At 44.3% G+C, this 12,065-nt stretch overlaps 1 protein-coding gene across 1 annotated transcript in view; it reads right to left on the bottom strand.

Moving 5' to 3' along the window:
- LOC144493045 (uncharacterized) overlaps nucleotides 1-12,065 on the bottom strand; it is a 275,407-nt gene that overhangs the window by 134,718 nt on the left and 128,624 nt on the right. The gene's annotated exons all lie outside the window — the stretch shown is intronic.

Raw genomic sequence — 12,065 nt, 5'->3', positions numbered from 1 at the left:
TATTCAGGAGAGATGTTAGGAAGCACTTCCTCACACAATGGGTGATAGAGGTTTGGAACTCTCTACCACAAATGGCAGTTGATGCTAGATCAGTTGCTATCTTTAAATCTGAGATAGATAAATTTTTGTTAAGCAAAGGTATTGAAGGATATGGGCCAAAGACAAGTTTCTGGAGTTAGGCTACAGATCAGCTATGATCTCACTAAATGGCAGAACTAGCTCGATGAGCTGAATGGCCTACTCCTATTTCTATGATCCTACTTATTGAAGAATTGAAGTATTTATTTGACACACTTATCCTAGAAAGAATGCAGAATTATTTTGCTTGCTACATTGATTTCACAAGATAGAGAAGAAATATTTATTTTACTGGGTGAATTGTCTATGATCTGTGGTAGATCATTTAATTCAGTTGCTAAGATTCCATCCATGAGGGACATGTCATTATATGTTTGAGTATATTACATAGGTGTATAATGATCAGAAAGTATACCAAGAATCTTGCAGTATAAACCACTGTATAATATTTTATTTAATTACATTGAAAATAATGGAAACCTGAGAGAGATTACAAGGCTGCACTCCAATTGATAATTCAGCTGATGTAATAAAGATTGGAATTGTTTGAGTTATTTTTGGCAAAATGTCCTTTGATGAATACTTTTTTGGGGAATTACGCCAAATACTTGGTTCTTAAACAAGTATGAAATGGGTGTGGTGATCAGATCACTTGCATGATGATTTTTCAGGTTTGTGTTTCATTTTCATTTGCTGGGCTAGCTCTCAGGACGAATTGCACTAGTAATCAGACAGTCTACCCACTGAGGGGAAGAGATTTTGCCCGGCGCCATGCAGTTCCCGGTGACCGGCAATTTTTATGAGGGGGTGTCAGGGATGAGGGGTGCAGTATTCAATCAGAAAGTTGCTTCTTGTCTGGAATGCAAAAATGGTTGAGTAGGAGAGTCTCTATTCATGCCTTGGAGATTTTATTTAAGGAAGAACATCCTATTTTCATCAGGCAGGTGAAGAGTGCCCCACCTGACTGCCAGTGAAGCATCGACTGAAGTGGTTTGATATGTAAATATCAAACACCACTTTTGGCCTCAGGAATGTGCTGGATACCAAATCTCCAGTACTCTAATGAAAACTGCAGGATCAAGGCACCTGGCAAACCTGCTGAATATAAGGCTTTGAAATGATATTTAAATACACCTTCAAGTACGTATCATGTGCATAGTGCATCAGATCTTTTAAAGATCCTCAGTGCCAGTTGCTGCTATTGATTTGTTTTGACCGGAGTTCCTTTTATTAGTACCAGTTTCCTTTGAACTGATTTATGTGCAGGAAAAAGGAACCAGCAAAAGCATGTCTGGGACCTGAGGGTCACTTCGAATCCTTTGGATTGCACCTCAACATTTGAAGAGAGGATACCAATTCATTTTGGCAACTATTGTTGGAGGATACTCTTCCCAATGACAACACCCCAGTTCAAAAAAGAGGAGAGGAATAAACTTGGTGCAGCTGTGCTGGGGAAATCTAAAGTAACATTTTCCCGAGGGTTGGGATTAGGATCGATGCTTGGAAGTAGGTAGAGAAACACAATTTCAAAGTTTGCAAATGAACAAAACTTGGAAATGTAGTAAACTGTGAGGAAAATAGCAGAATTCAAGAGAATGTAGACAGACTGATGAAATGACTAGTGAATTTGGGAAAAAGAAAAAGGAAGGACAATATAAACCAAACGGTACGATTTTAAAGGGGGTGCAGGAGTAGAGAAACTTGGGGATTTATACACATAAATCTTTGAGGCTGACAGGACAAGTTGACAAAGCTGCTCAAAAAATGATTTAGAAACCTTAGCTTCATGAATGGAAGAATAGTAGCTACAAAGTTATGCTGCACCTTTATAAATAACTGGTAGACCTTAGCTAGAGTATTGTATTCACTTCTGGGTGTGAATCTTTCGGAACAATGTCAAAGTCTTGGAGGTATCATTTAATGGAATGAGATCAAGAATGAGAGACTAAAGAAGGTGGCACTGTTCTGCTCAGAGAAGGTTAAAAGGAGATTAATGGAGATGCCCAAACTTAGAAATTGATGATGGGGTTCTGCCACTCAAAAAGATACCAAACCATCTGTTCTATTTTATTTCCTAGAGGCCCTGGAGATTTGATTTTAATGCACTCAAAGCACATTCACTTATACAGTGTTAAAATTGGGCCCTGGTCATTGTTCCTGATCGATAAAATAAATAGTGAGACATAGAAAATAAAATGAATAAAAATGGTTTAGAGTTTAAAAAATACTTAGGAAGCAGAGAATCACCAGAGGTAGAATATATTGATTAAAAATTATGTTGAAGGGTATCTCAAAAGGAGGTGATTTTAACTTTAGAACAGCAAGTAAATATAGTAAGTATACGTGAAGCCTTCCATTTTGTAAGACAATGGTTTGTTTTGTGGTCACTGGTCAACTGTGTGTTAAGCTTGTCTACTATGTTATGTTAATGCTCTGAAGCAAAATTGCAGTGTCCTCTCCAGGAAGAAAGCCTGAGCAAAATGTAAGGAGGATGTAAGAAGGGTTTTTGAAAGGTTAGGAATCCTCTCTAGACTTTCCTGGTTGAGTCCAAAGGAATGCAAAGGGCAACATTTGGCACTGGTTTGGATTCAGGAGTTGCTGGAAAGATGACATATTTAGACATCACATCACCTTTGGGTTCCACTCCAGATTTTTTTGTCAGGGTTTACTCCATTAGCCTTCAGCTTGTCCAAGGGAGTTTGGTTGAAGAGTGCTGGGGCGTCTCTACATGCCAGTGGGTCTGCGCATTGCATGACTGGGGGCCAAATCCCCATGAACTCCTCTGAAGCTTTAGCCTAGGGCTTCTGAAAAGTGGCAATCACCGTCAAATTGCCATTCTGCTCCTACTTTCCTGTGTCACACTGGAGTTCTGCATTTCTGGTTGGGATTTTCAATCCTGGTTTGTCCAGAAATGCAGGACGCACCTGAAATCCACCTAACCTGCACATCTTTGGACTGTGGGAGGAAACAGGTGCACTCAGAGAAAATTCACGCAGATGCAGGCAGAATGTGCAAAATCCACACAGTCTCCCAATGTCAGAATCGAACGCGGCTTCCTGGGTGCTGTAGGCAGCCATGCTAATCCCTATGCCATTCTACTGCACCTGTATCCCTCAAAAATTTGACAAATTTCCATGGGGGGTTGGGGGTGTCCCATGTGGGGCTCGGTCTGGGTGTTTAAAATAGTTAAGCTGAAGTTAGAAGCGCTTTTTTTCCTTCTAACTCTTTCAAAGTAACTACCAGGGTAAAACTGGCAGAACCATCTGAGGTTAGCGATTCAAATTGCTTTGTCGGATGGTTCCCAACCAGTGCAATTGTCCAAGGGAAGTTCGCCATTCTGGACAATGCTGGGTAAACCCTTACGAGTGAACTTCCTAGAGGGAATACCCAGTGCATCACTGGGGTACTCCCCAAATGAAATGCTGGAGAACCAGGAAATTATGGCCTATTATAGTCCAAGCATCTCTTGGCCAATTCAACTCCAAAGCTATCTTTTTAAATGAGGTGAATAAACTTTCAACTCCAACCAAATTTAGACACTAAAGGTGGAATTTTACCATTTTGAGTCTAAGTGCCGGATTTGGGCGTCAAATAGATCCGCACCTGGAATCCTCTTTGCAGCGCGCCCATACGCGTTTTGCCGGCTCCGGCCCGTTCCGCGCTGTGGGCGGGGCTTAGCGCTGGCAGACCGATCGGAGCTCTGAACTGCGCAGTTTGAAAAAAATCTGACAGCACGCCCGGGCATGAAAAAAAAAGCAGAAAGTGGAGAGAGCGGCTCTCTGACATTCATCCTCTGGTTGGGGAGGGGGGGGTGGGGCGGGTGGGAAGGGAGGGGGTGTGACCGATCATCCCCTGGTGGGAGGAGGAGAGGGGGTGTGACCGATCATCCCCTGGGGGGGGTGGGGAGGAGAGGGGGTGTGATGTATCATCCTCTGGTCGGGGGGGGGTTCCGCTGCCTGTCTGCGGCCGATCCCTCCTGGCACCATCACTGGTACACTATCAGCCACAGCCATCTCTTCCGCTCTCTCGCACCTGCAGGGAAGAGTAATCTGTGGCTGGTAGTGTACCAGTGATGGTGCCAGGAGGGATTGGCCGCAGACAGGCAGCGGAACCCCCCGACCAGAGGATGAGCCATCACACCCCCTCCCCTCCCCCCCCAGGGGATGATCGGTCATACCCCCTCTCCTCCCACCCCCTCCAGGGGATGAGACCTCACACCCCCTCCCCTCCCATCCCCCCCCCCCCCCCCCCCGGGAGGATCGGTCACACCCCCTCCCCTCCCACCCCCCCCTCCCAGGGGATGAGACGTCACACCCCCTCTCCTCCTCCCACCCCCCTCCCACCCCGACCAGAGGATGACCTGGGTCAGGGAGCCGTTGCAGTCTCTGACCCCGCTCTTCGGAGGCTGCAGCGGCGACTTCAGACTTTTATTTTGCAGGTCGGTTACAGTGCGGGCGCAGATCGGGCCAGAAGACGGTAAAGTGGGATTTGGCGGTAGAGTTGGGCGCGCGGTTCATTAAGTCGATTTAAATGCATGCAAATGCATTTAAATCGTCGGGCCACCTGATTCGGGCGCAGGCTGGACCCGCGCCCGAATCGGGTGTCGGTAAAGCCGCGATCTGCTCGGAATCGGGTGCAGATCGCGGTATAGGCCCGACGCCCAACTTTACCGCGATTTCGCGCCCGAAAACGGGCACGAAATGTTGGTAAAATCGGGCCCATAAACCAAGATTCTTAGTTCAAACTAATTCCTCAAAGGAATCAAAGTCACCACCTGAATCACTATCTCCCCTTTCTTCTAAGCTTCACTTTAAACAGTTCATACTGTTTGGCTTCTTTTTCTCTCTGGAGCCCTCGATCTCTATCCTTCCTCCTCTCCTCACTTGCTAACTCCTCTCTAAAGTTCAAGCTTTCATATTTTTATTTCTTGTATTTTTTTTCCTTTTCTTGCTCCTCTTTTTCCCTCTGAAGCTTTTTCATTCCTATTTCTTTTAATTTGTCCTTTTCTTTTTCAAGTTTTTCTCATTTCTTTTTCTTCCACTTCAAATGTTTTCATTTCACTTTCCTTTTCTTTTACTTTCAGTGCAAATCTTTTCAGTTCCATTTGTTTTTCTGTATCAAGCTGCTTCATTTGCAGCTGAAGTCTTACGAGCTCTAGCTGTGCGACACACTAATTCTAGCTGTCTCTGCCTCTCATTTTAACTGCTGGGTATGTACTTTAACCATATGAATGAATGAATAAACTCATTAACGATAGTCAGCATGGTTTTGTGAGAGGGAGGTCATGCCTTACTAACCTGGTGGAGTTTTTTGAAGAAGTGACCAGAGTGGTTGACGAGGGAAGGGCCGTGGATGTCGCCTATATGGACTTTAGTAAAGCGTTTGACAAAGTCCCTCATGGTATGCTGGTGAAAAAGGTTGGATCTCATGGGATAAAGGGGGAGGTGGCTAGATGGGTGGAGAACTAGCTTGGTCACAGAAGACAGAGGGTGGTAGTGGAAGGGTCTTTTTCCGGCTGGAGGCCTGTGACTAGTGGTGTTCCGCAGGGCTCTGTATTGGGACCTCTGCTGTTTGTGACTTATATAAACGATCTGGAAGAAGGTGTAACTGGGGTGATCAGTAAGTTTGCGGACGACACAAAACTGGCAGGACTTGCAGATAGTGAGGAGCATTGTCAGAAGCTACAGAAGGATATAGATAGGCTGGAAATTTGGGCAAAGAAATGGCAGATGGAGTTCAATCCTGATAAATGCGAAGTGATGCATTTTGGTAGAAATAATGTAGGGAGAAGCTATACGATAAATGGCAGAACCATAAAGGGTGTAGATACGCAGAGGGACCTGGGTGTGCAAGTCCACAGATCCTTGAAGGTGACGTCACAGGTGGAGAAGGTGGTGAAGAAGGCATATGGCATGCTTGCCTTTATAGGACAGGGCATAGAGTATAAAAGTTGGGGTCTGATGTTGCAGATGTATAGAACGTTGGTTCGGCCGCATTTGGAATACTGCGTCCAGTTTTGGTCGCCACACTACCAGAAGGACGTGGAGGCTTTGGAGAGAGTACAGAGGAGGTTTACCAGGATGTTGCCTGGTATGGAGGGGCTTAGTTATGAGGAGAGATTGGGTAAACTGGGGTTGTTCTCCCTGGAAAGACGGAGGATGAGGGGAGACTTAATAGAGGTATATAAAATTATGAAAGGCATAGGTAGGGTGAACGGTGGGAAGCTTTTCCCCAGGTCGGTGGTGACGTTCATGAGGGGTCATAGGTTCAAGGTGAAGCGGGGGAGGTTGAACACAGATATCAGAAGGACATATTTTACACAGAGGGTGGTGGGGGCCTGGAATGCGCTGCCAGGCAAGGTGGTGGGGGCGGACACACTGGAAACGTTTAAGACTTATCTAGATAGCCATATGAACGGAGTGGGAATAGAGGGATACAAAAGAATAGTCTAGTTTGAACCAGGGAGCGGCACGGGCTTGGAGGGCTGAAGGGCCTGTTCCTGTGCTGTATTGTTCTTTGTTCTTTGATCTACTGTATGAAATTACACTTTTACTTATACTTGCATTTTCTATCTGACTCTCACCAACTTTTACAGATGCACCATAGAAAGCATACTTTCTGGTTGCATCGCAGCTTGGTATGGCTCCTGCTCTGCCCAAGACCGCAAGAAACTACAAAGGGTCATGAATGAAGCCCAATCCATCACTCAAACCAGCCCCCCATCCATTGACTCTCTCTACACTTCTCACTGCCTTGGAAAAGCAGCCAGCATAATCAAGGACCCCACCTTCCACCTTCTTCCGTTGGGAAAAATATACAAAAGTCTGAGGACTGACTCAAGAACAGCTTCTTCCCTGCTGTCATCAGACTTTTGAATGGACCTACCTCACACTAAGTTGATCTTTCTCTACACATTAGCTATGACTGTAACACTACATTCTGCACTCTCTCCTTTCCTTCTCAATGAATGGTATGCCTTGTCTGTAAAGCATGCAAAAAACAAAACTTTTCACTATATACTAATACATTTGACAATAATAAATCAAATCAAATCAAATTTAGCTGCTAACACTCTCAGCTGAGCCTTAGCCAAGGATTTCAAATACTCCACAGTTACATCTTCCACTTCCAGTCTTAGCAACTGCTAAAACCACATTGCAGTTCAACCACTTTAAAATCTCTCAACACAAAACGCCTAAGTTCCGGATTCTCCTCATATCCTTTTGACTCACAAATTCCAATCGAATCAAGGAACTTTGATGCTGCCAGAGCCCCCAAAATTTGTTACGACTCCAGCAGATATTACTGCTGAGCAAGCCAGACCCCAGAATGAGGTTGGTCTGTCTCATCCACACTTATGGTGAATATTTTTTATTTGTTCGTGGGATGTGGACACCCCTGGTTATCCCAGCATTAATTGCTCATTCCTAATTGTCCTTGAGAAGGTGGTGGTAAGTTGCCTTCTTGAACGACAGCAGTCCATGTGTTGTAGGAGCACACACAGTGCTGTTAAGAAGGGAGTTTCAGGATTTTGACCCAGTGACAATGAAGGAATGGTGATATAGTTCCAAGTCAGGATGTTGTGTGACTTGGAGGGGAACTTGCAGGTGGTGGTGTTCCCATACATCTGCTGCCCTTGCCCTCTAGGTGATAGAGATTGTGGGTTTGGAAGGCACTGTCAAAGGAGCTTTGGTGAGTTGTTGTAGATAGATACACTGCTGCCACTGTGACTTGATGGTGGAGGGAGTGAATGGTTGTGCATGGGGTGCTTTATCCTGGATGGTATCCAGCTTCTTGAGTATTGTTGGAGCTGCACTCATCCAGGCAAGAGGAGAGTATTCCATTACATTTCTGATTTAGCCTTATAGATGCTGGATAGGCTTTGTGGAGTTGGGGCTAATTGCAATGTAGTATCAGGTTCCTACCCTACTCTTGTAGCTTTGAGGTTGATATGGTTGGTTAGCGCAGATTGGAATTAATGATGACCCCATAAGCCCGTTAGTATGAGCTCAGCGATTGCGGTTCCACTTAAGGGGCAGATAGCAGGGCCTTCTCTTATTGAAGCTGATTATTACCTGTAGCAGGAGTGATACCTATCACTTATCAGCCCAAACCTGAATGTTAGCAGATGCAGAAATTTTACAATGGAAGTGTGCAAAGACTCAAGGGCTATAGTAGAGTTAAAACTGCACTGGCTGATTTTTTAATCTATCTGCGTGCATGCAGAAATCCAAGCACCAGAAAATCAGCCAGCAACACTTCTTAACAGAAAGGGACTTAATTCCATGAATGTGCACCTGGTTAGTGATCTCTGCTGCAGAATGTTGGAAGTTTTGCGAGAGATCTGAAGAAACAAAGGCAACAGTTTCTCTCTGTCTAAAACCTACACTGGGTTTCTGCCACAGGCTGTGGGGTCAATACAGTCTCATCATGCTGATTGTTTTTATGCTACTGTTATCTCTTGCTTGTGTCAGAAGTTTGAAAAGACTTGGAAATGGAAGGATTCATGAAATATTCATAATGTAGGTTGCACTCAGCTACATACATTTTGTAATTGAAAGGAACTGAAAGGCAGATCTTCATTTAGGGCTCTTCATAAAGCCTCCTAAGTGGGGAATATCACGTATATAGTGCTTGAAATTATACTATGAGCCACTAAAGCAAAAACAAAAGCTACAGTTCTGTAGAAGGATCATTTAGATTCAAAATGTTAACTCCATTTCTCTCCACAGATGCTGACAGACTTGCTGAGTTTATCCAGCATTTTCTAATTTTATTATACTATGAGATACTGAATCACAAATGTTTACCGCATTTGTCAGAAGTTCCTCTCTCTGCTACTTTATGTCAGGGTGTCAACTTATTTAGCTTCCACAAAGTATTGGAGAAAGACATTAAATTTAAAAATAAATCATAATTATGGAGGATCTTAATGAACTTGAAATAAAGCAGCAAAAAAGAGAATGAAATGTGAGGAAATAAGAGTTTTTTAGTGTGTACCGGACAGCTGTTTGACTCTATGATGCCCAGATATTTATATGGGAAGGCTGTTGGCACACAAAAAGTGACAAAAGAGTCAATCAACAATAAATTTAATGGTAGGGTCTCATTATTTTATTTAAATGAACAGGCTGTCCCACCTCCTGAACACAACACCAACCCCATGACTCCACCGCAACTACCTCCCAAGCTAGCCTATTCCCCTATTCCCCAACCATGCCTCTGTCTCATTACCCATCTAGCCCTCAACACCCCACTGCCCCCCATTTCAGCAACCCCCCCCACCTTGTGCATCTAATTAACTCTAAAATGATTTCAGAAAATTAACATTTTTCATGTAGATATTTTACCAAGAATACTTTCCTGATAGTAGCTGCTATCAGGAGCTGCTGCAGCTGAATTTTGCATTAATAGGCTGTTACTAGGGTTACCCACTGCTTCCTTTTCCCCCAGATTTCAACAGCTTTAAAAAAATAAGGCAGGTGGTCGACATATTGAACCCATTGCTCCGTGTTAGGGACAAATGGGTCTAGTTTCCCAAAAAGGGCATTTTGACACTCACAGACTGATGAATGTGTTTGCCTCAAAAAGGCTTCCACAAGAGGTCTGCTCTCCTGATTTCTGCAGCAGTCGGAAGGCACTCTAACTGATCCTCATCACCAAATGTAGTATCTTGCAAAGACCACTAAGTAGATTAACGAATGAACAGTTTATTAAGGTAAGTAATCAGGTACAAACAGTGATATAAAGGCTACCATATTCCACAACTCCAGACTCCTAACTGGCAAGGAAAAACCACGCTCAGTCCCAGGATTCTTGTGCTCTGGTCCAATTGGCCGACTGGGTCAATGATCCTCTGAGAACTTGCCACTTAAAGAGGCATGAAACCACACCTGTCCTGCACCCTATCCCCGCACCCTATTCACCTGCCATCTTATCCACCTGCCACACTACCCAGCCGCCACCTCACTCACCTCACCAACCCGACACACTTACCTACACACCTTATCATCCTACCCATTCACTCATTCGTCCATTTATCCATTTACCCATTTGTAACATTCACTCTTGACCATTAAACTTACCATAGGGCAGCTAGTGCAGTAAAAAAGGGACATGTCTTGTCTTTCATGAAGGAGCATGAAGGTGGCAGAAAGCGTCATAGATAGGAGCTTTAGAGACGTGGTCACACCCAAGGTGCAGGCAGATAGATGGGTGACCACTAGAGGGGCAGGAATCAATGAAGGAATCCCCTATGGTCGTCCCCCTCTCTAACGAGTATACCATTTTGGATTCTGTTGGGGGGGATGGCCTATCAGGGGATAACAGCAGCAGCAGCCAGAGCAGTGGCACCTCAGCTGGCTCTGTTGTTAAGCAGGGGGGGCACAAAGAGCACTGGAGCCAGAGTTATAGGGGACTCTATAGTTAGGGGTGCAGATAGGCGCTTCTGTGGACGTGAAAGAGACTCCAGGATGGTATGTTGCCTCCTTGGTGCCAGGGTCCAGGATATCTCTGAACGGGCAGAAAGCATTCTGAAGGGAGAGGGTGCACAGCCAGAGGTCATGGTACATATTGGTACTAACGACATAGGTAGGAAGAGTGATGCGGTCCTGCAGCAGCAGTTTAAGGAGTTCGGTAGAAAGTTAAAAAGCAGGACCTCAACGGTTGTAATCTCAGGATTAGTCCCTGTGCCACGTGCCAGTGAGGCTAGAAACAGAAAGATAGTACAGCTCAACATGTGGCTAAACAGCTAGTGTAGAAGGAAGGGTTTCAGATATCTGGACCATTGGGATCTCTTCCGGGGCAGGTGGGACCTGTACAAGAAGGACGGGTTGCATCTAAACTGGAAGGGCATACAAATTCTGGCTGGGAATCATAGAGGTTTACAGCATGGAAACAGTCCCTTTGGCCCAACTTGTCCATGCCGCCCTTTTTTTTAAAAAACCCCTAAACTAATCCCAATTGCCCGCATTTGGCCCCTATCCCTCCATACCCATGTAACTATCTAAATGCTGTTTAAAAGATAAAATTGTACCCGCCTCTACTACTACCTCTGGCAGCTTGTTCCAGACACTCACCACCCTCTGTGTGAAAACATTGCCTCTCTGGAAGAATAGTACAAAGCCAATGTAAGTAAATCCTCGTCACAAAAAAGGAGAGATAACTAATCCATCAATTAATATTAGTGGTAGAAAAGAGGCTGGAATCTTAGATAAAAGATAAGATGAAAAATCTAGAGATATGGAATACAATAAAAATAGTCAGCATGGATTTGCAAAAGGAAAGTTTATCCAATCTTAGGGTGTTCTTTGAAGAAACAACAACAAACGTAGACAATGGCAATGCAAGTGGAAGTTATATCCATGTACTTTCAACCAGGTACCACAAGACACTCATGACAAAGTTCTTGATGCGCGAAGTCAGGGGCCAGGTATAATAAGAAAGCCACTTTTTTGTTGGAAGCTGAAGAACTCAATGGGGTAGAGGAGCAAAGAGATATATATGCACTTCTGGTTTCCACACTACAACAAGGGTACTGAAGCGCTGGAGAAAGTGAAGCAAAGATTTAGAAGGATAACAGGGTGTAATTATGAAGAAAGACTGAGCAGAATTGAGGGCTTTTCTCTTGAAGATAGAGGAAAAGGTGGCTGAGTAGAGATGTTTAAAATTATGAAGATCTGATAGGATGTGTAGGGAGAAATTGATTTATTTCACAGTGAATCCAGAATAAGGCGGCATAAAAATGAGCTACCACGAAGAGATCAAATAATGAAATTGGGGGAGGGGAATTTCTTCATACAGGGAACAATGAAAATATGTATAGAACTTGATGCCACATTGAGTGGTTGAAGCAGATCGCATTTTACGCATTAAAGAGGAAGCTTGATGCACACATAAGGGAGAAGCCATATTGGAGCAAAATGGGAAGAGCTAATTAGAGTGACAAGAGGTAATTAGAGTGGGAGGGGGCCTGGTTCTCTGCTGTA

Source organism: Mustelus asterias, chromosome 4 (assembly GCF_964213995.1).
Source record: "Mustelus asterias chromosome 4, sMusAst1.hap1.1, whole genome shotgun sequence".
NCBI classification, from domain to species: Eukaryota; Metazoa; Chordata; class Chondrichthyes; order Carcharhiniformes; family Triakidae; genus Mustelus; species Mustelus asterias.
Note: the sequence above shows the minus strand (reverse complement) of the source record. Positions and strands in the feature narration are given on the sequence as shown.